Source organism: Felis catus, chromosome C2, assembly GCF_018350175.1.
Source record: "Felis catus isolate Fca126 chromosome C2, F.catus_Fca126_mat1.0, whole genome shotgun sequence".
NCBI lineage: Eukaryota > Metazoa > Chordata > Mammalia > Carnivora > Felidae > Felis > Felis catus.
In genome coordinates this window covers 135,193,127-135,200,946 of record NC_058376.1, presented here as the reverse complement: position 1 = coordinate 135,200,946, position 7,820 = coordinate 135,193,127, and the positions used below count along the sequence as shown (strand labels likewise).

The following is a 7,820-nucleotide window of genomic DNA, read 5'->3' as shown; positions in this document are numbered from 1 at the left end:
TCGGAATCGATCCAAACTTCTCCGTAGCACCCACCCACGGCGCCCCTTCCTGGGGCGGCGCGGCGCGGCTCCCCTCTTGTGGACCTCCGGCGGCAGGGGTCCCCGGAGCCCCTTCCCTCGTGAGCAGTCGGACCCCGGAGGGGTGGGCGGGTAGAGCGTGGGAGAGCACCCGGGATGGGGGACTTGGAGATGCCATTCATTCTCTCTCAGGGTGTGGGCACACGAACACACCTGCCCAACAAATCCTGGCTGAACAAACTCCTTCAGGTCATCAGTGTGACCCCTCTTGGAAGAGAAAAGGGGAGCCGCAAAGACCGAAGGAAGCAAACGGGAAAAGGGAAAGCAAGCCTCTCTCTGTGCGCCCTGAAGCGGGGCTGGCATAAAGGTGCCCGGCGGAGTAGACTGGGGGAGTAGAAACGTTCCCCGCCGGATCGCACGTAAGCTCAGCATCCTTCCCCGGTCCATCTCCTCCTTCCTCCGCCCCCCGCCCGCGCGACCGGGTGGGAGCGGCGGCGGAGAGGGGCCTAGGAAGTTAGTGGCAACTTCTCCATCCCGGGAACACTCGAGCGCCGGGGCGCTGAAGTTGGAGCCGGGATTTTGAAAGCCGCGACTCTCCGCATTGCGAGCCCTCGCTGGCGGTCGTGAGGTCGGTGCTGAAGGGACTCCTGGAGTGAATGTAGGTTTGGAGGAGGGCTGGAGGCGGGAAGCGGTGCTGCCCTCTTAGCAGAACCGAGACATCACAGGTGCGGCCTCGAGATCCGCACCTTGTCTCCCTCCGTCGGTCCCGACCCGAGCGTGGCGGCCTTTTCCGAGCGCTTCACTGCGGGGCGGCGGAGCGTGGGTCTGGGCAACCAAGATCAGAGGGACAAAGCAGGCAGGTGTCAGGTTCGGGGAGTGACACGCGCAAACCGGGGAAATGCACTGAGCAGGACTCTTGGGATGACCCCAGAAGACGGAAAGGGGCTTAGGGCTCTTGCTGGAGGTCTTGGCCCGGACCTCCACTGGGGCGTTGCAAATTTCACTTACTAGTGTCAACCACAGGATCGCCTCTCAAAGTGCCCTGCTTGGCAACTTTGACCTCTGCGCCCTTCCTCGGCGAACTTTCTCCGCGGCATTACAGATTTCCAGGCAAATATTGTAAGACTTGGACTCTACATGGGTTGTAAAAGAGACAGGGAAAGCAGAAAGACGTCCTATTCTCAAGAGAGAACCTTTCTACCCGGACTGGCTGGGGTTCCCTGCTTGCATCCTTGGAGGCCAGGGGACCTGACTTTTCTAACAGGACAGAGGAGGTGTAAGAAATTAGTGAAAGGCGACTGGTAGGTGTCAGGTTTTGTCCCAAGCAGTCCCTGAAATCTCCAGTGTCTGTGCTACCGACGAGTAAGTCATGCCGTTGAAACTTTATTGAAATTTACACCCTATCTAAAGTGGATTTTTCTGAGACGTCAGGAATGTAAGATTGATTCTATAGTAAAACGTAGCTGCAAAAGCCAACAACAACAACAACCAAAACCGTACTTTAAGACTGGAGAAAGCCAAGGTTGAGGTGTTAGCTCTAAAACCCTTTAATCTGCTGTGTGGGACTAATGCTATGATTTAGCAGCAGTCCTTTATTTCTGTTGCATATTATTTTAGTAGAACAGTAGTACATTCATATACTGGCTGCTCCAGTCTGCTGGCAAACATTAGCATTCAAGCTTACATTTTTGACAAATGTGCAGACAGGAATAGCATGAATAGGCATCTTAAATATTAACAACCTAAGCATCTGTTGTGAAACAAATTTAATATATTTACTCTGTTTTTCTCACATTGTTAGAAAAGGTTATAATAAGTGCATAATTTCAACTTTAGTTAGCAGAAGTAACTGGCTGCATCTTTCACTACCTCTCCAAGTGTTTAACACAGTCACCAGACATAAATACTTTAATTAACTTGGCTAGGCACATTATTAAATATACTTTAGACCATGTGTACACTATGTAAAATGTAACAGTTGCAATTTATATGTATCCTATTTGTGCACGTTTTAAGTGACTATGCATTTTATAAATATACCAAGCATGTTTATTCTTCATCTCCATTTGACACTTATTACTTCATATTTTTTCTAATGGAAACAATATTTTAAACGTAGGGTTGTTCAGTCACATGTAATGCATAATATGTAAACAGTAGCTATAAAATACAAAGCATTGTTAAATTTAAGTATGGCTACATGTAACAAGATTATACAAGAGAAACAAAAATCACTGCTCAATTTTGTATTCCTTTCTGAATAATGAATACAAATGATGGATGAAAAAAGAACAGATAGGGATTTCCCTCCTAGAGCACTAGTGCCTTAAAATGTGTGTGGGGTAGGAGGTGGGGGGATCAAGGGGGAGAAGGGGGAAAAAAAGAGATAGAGAGAGAAGACCTAAAGAACTTCCAAAAAAGTCTGAATAGTTATTTCCAGAATCAATGCATTCCTCATTTTCCCACAAGCTGAAATATGTAATAAATAATAGTTCTTTGTATGTAAAAGTATTCAAAAGGAATGCCTTTTGTTTAGTTGTGGTAGTAAATTAATATATTCTTCAGTTGATAATCTACAAAAGTCGTTCTTTTGTCTCCCAGCATCTTAAACAAGAACAACAACAAAATGAGTATTGGTTTATTTTTTGCAGAGCAGTCCGTTGCCAGCTATGTGAACCTGTGATTGAATCAGCTATGGTATGCTGAGTGATGGTTAAGAAAGACTACATTAAATTAGCAAAGACTGAAGTATCTGAAGGAGACTTTCAATTATTTTTCTCATGTGACAGGTTGTGGATTGTAAATTAGGCCTAAAAGGTCAGGTGACAGGCACCTGTTCCTCATTATTATAAAAATCTTTTGGTTACAAACACTATTAAGCTAAACACAACATGGATATACAGCAGGGACTCTATAAAGCACTCTAGTGGCTTTTTTTCTGCTCTGTAAATTTCCAAGAGGGCCATACGTAGATGTGCCCCTTATACAAACAAATCATTTCTTCCAAAATGTGTTGTCTTAGATGACTCTTATATGAGTACTTGGGATTGATGAAGTATATAAAATAAATGCATACGACTGAATCAGTCTTCAGACTATGTCGAGACATGTTGTAGTTGAGTGCAAAAACATTATTTTTTAGCCCCTCTCTTTCCTTTACAATCCACTGTTTAATTATCAGAATTTGTCCATATTTTAAATAGAAACCTCCCCGAATTGCCTTCTGTCCTTTTTTAGATGAGTTCCCATTTTAAATAATGCCGTGAAATATTTTACTCAACACTTGTGTATAAGGAGAGAATTAGTTGCCATAGACCGTCATAGCTTTGTGGTATAATGAAAATGGGAAGAAATCCACATTTTACATGAATGCTGTTAGGAAGGGTATCATCATTTGATCTTCAAACTTGCCACGTCTCTCAGGAGAGCTCAGTGATATTTCTATTAGAATTAAGGAGTGTGATTTGATTTTTATGAGTGGTTACTTTGAGATATTTCAGAGAGCAGAATAAGCATACATATTGAACAGACCCAGGTAGCACAAGGTTGTGAAATATTAAAGGTGCTAGTTGTTTTTAATTAGCAAACGAGTAAGATCTTTGAGTAAATTGAGCATCGCAGATTATTAAGTTCTATATTTAAATATGTTCTTTGTCTCAGCTTTGTATAGTTTATGCTTATTATTTTAACTATTCATTCTTAGCATTTGTGATCAGATTACAGAATGGTCATTACTCTTGCTTTTCAAATTGATTTGGTTTTCAAACTCCAGAACTCTGGGGTGATTTTAACAAATTGGTTTACATTTTGACAGAACAGAGTTAAGTTAATTAATAGATCAGGCACGAAAAATCATCCACGGTAGGGTGTATTTTCTGGTAAAATGAAAGTTATGTTTCAGCATCATGAGCATCAGGCTTCAGTAATCTGTTCCTCGTGTGGAATGAACACTTCCTACTTCGAGCTAGCAGGCACCTACTGTTTATTTACGCTGCATTAAACTGACAGCTCAGCAATCAGAGGAAAAATATTACTTACCTTCCTGAAGTAAATACCAGTTTATAGGTTAGCGCACGTATTTATATTCCTGTCACCACTAAATAACGGCTCTGTCTCCATTTTAATATCTACCTGTACTATAATCCAGGGCTCCAGGCTCTTCCTGGTTGGGGGTAGGGGTCGAGAGGAGTTTTTCTTAATCATTTACCAGTGGCAAAACTTTAGAGCAGAGTCATATCTTCTTATTTCTGTCGTGTGGGAACCGGTTGAAAGGCACGCTATGCACTTTTGCTTTACATACGTCAAATGTAACATCAAAACCCCAAAAGACTCTGCATGCCACTTAAAATAGTCATCTTAGGGCAACCTCAGGAGCAACGCATCCAAACGCATTGAAGTGTGTGTTTGTGACACTAACTTTCTGCAAAGTTCCAATGAGATTACTTAAACTATCTGATTACTTAGAGAATAACTTTGATCAAGTGTGGTACCTCCCAAGTCTTAGATGAAATGGTTCAGTTGTTAATGGAGATCTGCCAACGTGAGGACAAAGTGGGGCTCACTGATTGATTGACTGACTGATACTGTTGGCTTTCCTCTGAAAATAGGCTTGCCCCCTTTGTCTTCTTGTTAATCTGCCACATTTAAGAGAGATTTCAACTTGGTTCTGATACTAAATGCACTTGCTGTCTTCTTTTTAAGTTAAAAGCCCCTTCTCTTTCAAGACTCCTGGAAATACTGCTCAATATACTGTGAAAGCTGAATTCTCAAACTTATGATTAACTTGTGAAAATGCTTATTTTCACTTATGTTCTATAAGTAGCTCTTACACCATCATCTACACACGGTTGTCAATCTCTAATCATATATTCCATTGACATCAGAGCAGAATGTGGTCTTAATACAGCATATAAATCAAATCTGTTACACAAGGTTCTTCTTCTTCACTATACCAAAGAAAAAGTGTCTACTATGGTAATTTATATCTCATTCCTAAGTGCTATTCTCAATGGTTAAGTCTATTTAAACTTGATGTCTTCATAGAGTGTGATCAACACATTAACACACATTATTTAGTACTTTTGAACTTACGCCAACGGTACCTTTTGCTGTTTATTTTTTTAAAGTCTTTTTTAAGATCAGATATTTCATTTCAGAGTAAATAGATACAGATTGTGTGTATATATATTCAGGGTGAGATTTAGTAGCAGAGCATTTCTCCAGCATATTGGCCTATTTTTATTCTTTTAAGTTACTCTGCCTCACTGCCACAGTTGTTGCTGTCTGAAGGTTCATAATAGAAATTCTAATCACCTCTTTCAGTGGACTTTCAAGGATGTAATTCAGTTTATGTGATGATCTAGTTTAGTTATGAGAGATGAAAATTAGTTAACTGGTACCCTAGCATTTATGTCCCTAGATTCTGCTGAAATGTATTCAGTCCAGTTATTTGACACTTGGTAGTGAAGTATCTTGTAATCAAAAATTAAGAGTTGGTTCAGTTTCCAGTGGAGGAAGGATCTTGCTGGATAAAACGTTTAACTGTGCAATATTTTATTACACTCGTCACTCATTTTAGAGCCCGCTCATTGTTGCACAAATTTTTGAGGACCTTGGGGTGCAGGCTCCCCAAATGAAGCTGAAAACACTCACAGAAGGAGATGTCAGGCTGCACCTGGTCGTGCCTTTACTAGGATGTCTGTGGACCTGCATCGGCCCCCCTCCTCTGCACCCCTTCCTCCCCCCAGGTGTGCAGGAAGTGGAGGGCGTTGTGCTGGGTGAAGTGGGTGGACTCTACCCAGAGCTATGACCTGATTTGTGACGCACCCTCAGAACTGCAGTCATGGTCCAGCTGCTTCACAGGCAACTGGTAACACCTCATTTGGGGATGCTTCTGCCCTGCTAGCAGTGCCAGAGAGAACTTCGTCATTGTCACCTCATCAAAGACTACTTTTTGCGAGCTCTCCCATAGGGCTAGGTTTGGAGAGCAGCCTCTGATATTTGGAGGGTAAGTGCCAAAAAAGTTCCTATCAGTTCCATATGGAGAATCAGGGCTACAGCCACAGGGGGAGACGGGGGCAGGTAGTGTTCGGGGGCGATCTCTGTGTTGGGATGTTGCTTTTTCTCAGCTAGAGATGATTTGGGACCAGATACCAACAAAAATTCTTCAGTGGGCATTCTTCTTTGGGTGGTGAAATATGGTAGGAGGCTCCCAGGAGACATTAGTATAGACCTTCTTTCCTTGACATATTTAAAGAAAAGGTAGTAATCTGTGTGAGAGGGAATTCTTTACCTGCTATTTTCCAGGAAGCCAGGCATACAGTGGAGTTGATTGCTGGAGGTTCCTTTCTAGCCTTACTCAATGGTTTCTGATATGCCGTTAAGAGCATATAAATGACAATTTGGCCTTTTAATGTTTGTAACGATAAGGACTTTAAGGTAAAAGCGGTTTTATGGTATAAATATTTTATTGTGATAATTATTGTAAATAAAATAGAATCTAGTATATGCAGATATCTTTTGAAATGGAGATAGTCTTGAATAGAGCGTATCCATAATTAGCTGTTTGATGTTGAATGCAATTGAGTTTTCCTGTTCCAGTGAACCAGACGATGGAAATCACTGGGGATTAACAACAGGACTATGGGATTCTTGAAATAGCAAACCTTGCCCCATTCACTGATAAACACATTTTATCAGTGAATGAAGAACTAAATTAAAACGCTTACAGTGTTCAATTTTAGCAGAATATATAGAATTGAGAAAATAAACCAAGTGTTTTCCCACTGTCTTTCCACCAACTGAGATGATGCCTGGATGTCCTGCTTCATGTTAGACAGATTTCTCCAGACTGTGAAAGGAACGAATAACGTTTTAATAGCTGTTATTTAAGAAAAATCTTAAAGGTGGGCTCTCTTTGGCGTGGTTTAAGAGGACTCAAAAACAATTTAGAACGTTATCTTAAAAGTTAAAAAAAATGACAGTCTTACTTTGTATGGAGTCATTGTATGTTAATAATACTGTATGCTTATTAGTGTTATTAGAGCAGTAGACAGTTAATTACAGCCTTTTCTGAGACATGTTAACTGTATATTAACAGTCACGTTAAAAAAGAAGGATGTACACTCTTGCATGCAAGTTGCTGCTTGCTAGACTCCTTTAACAATATTCCTTTAGAACGTATGGAGTCAGATTTTTCATCCAGAATCATCAAATTGTTTTCTACCACACTTAATTTTAAAACTTTTCACAGGATATAAAATTTTCTTCTTTTTTTTTTTTTCTTTTTTTTGTCTTTCCTCCTTTCTTTGAAATTGTTACTGACTTGGTCACTTTTGCCAGTGGCATTAGAATTTGTTGTCCTTCTGCAGCTTTATATTTCCCACATTGTATTTTGAGACGCCTACATTTTCTTGTACTCTGGTGACTTTGGCCAACCAAAGCCATTAAAAGCTTCTGGAGTTGATTTAGCACCTCTTCATACTTCCTTTTGTAGAATGATTTTAGTCACTGTTTCTTTAGCCAAGTTATGTTTGCTTACGATTCTCTATAACCTGATATTTAAGATACATTGGAGCAATTGATCACAGAGATACGTCTAAGCCTATTTCATGTTCCAGACGTCAACCCTGGGTTTTCCTTTGGCTTCTGGCATGGCACAACAAAGGTGACCGCACTAGAATTTAAAGCTGGACTTAGCTTTACTTAGACGATGCTACCAAGTTGGTTAACTGTTTGGATTCCCTGGTTAATTTGGGTATGCAGACCTTGTAACCTTGTAATATGTAACATTTCAAAGTACA

The 7,820-nt window shown here is 41.0% G+C and overlaps 1 protein-coding gene across 4 annotated transcripts in view; it reads left to right on the top strand.

The window, feature by feature from the left end:
* SATB1 (SATB homeobox 1) overlaps positions 1 to 7,820 on the top strand; it is a 101,076-nt gene that overhangs the window by 277 nt on the left and 92,979 nt on the right. The window contains exon 1 of one of the 4 annotated variants that reach the window (XM_019810754.3): positions 21 to 437. The exons of 1 other annotated variant lie outside the window; for it this stretch is intronic. The gene's annotated coding sequence lies outside the window, so the exon portion shown is untranslated. Of the gene's footprint in view, positions 1 to 20; positions 647 to 2,414; positions 6,026 to 7,820 lie in introns of those variants that run through there. 2 more of the 4 variants (XM_019810756.3, XM_019810753.3) reach the window with 2 other exon arrangements.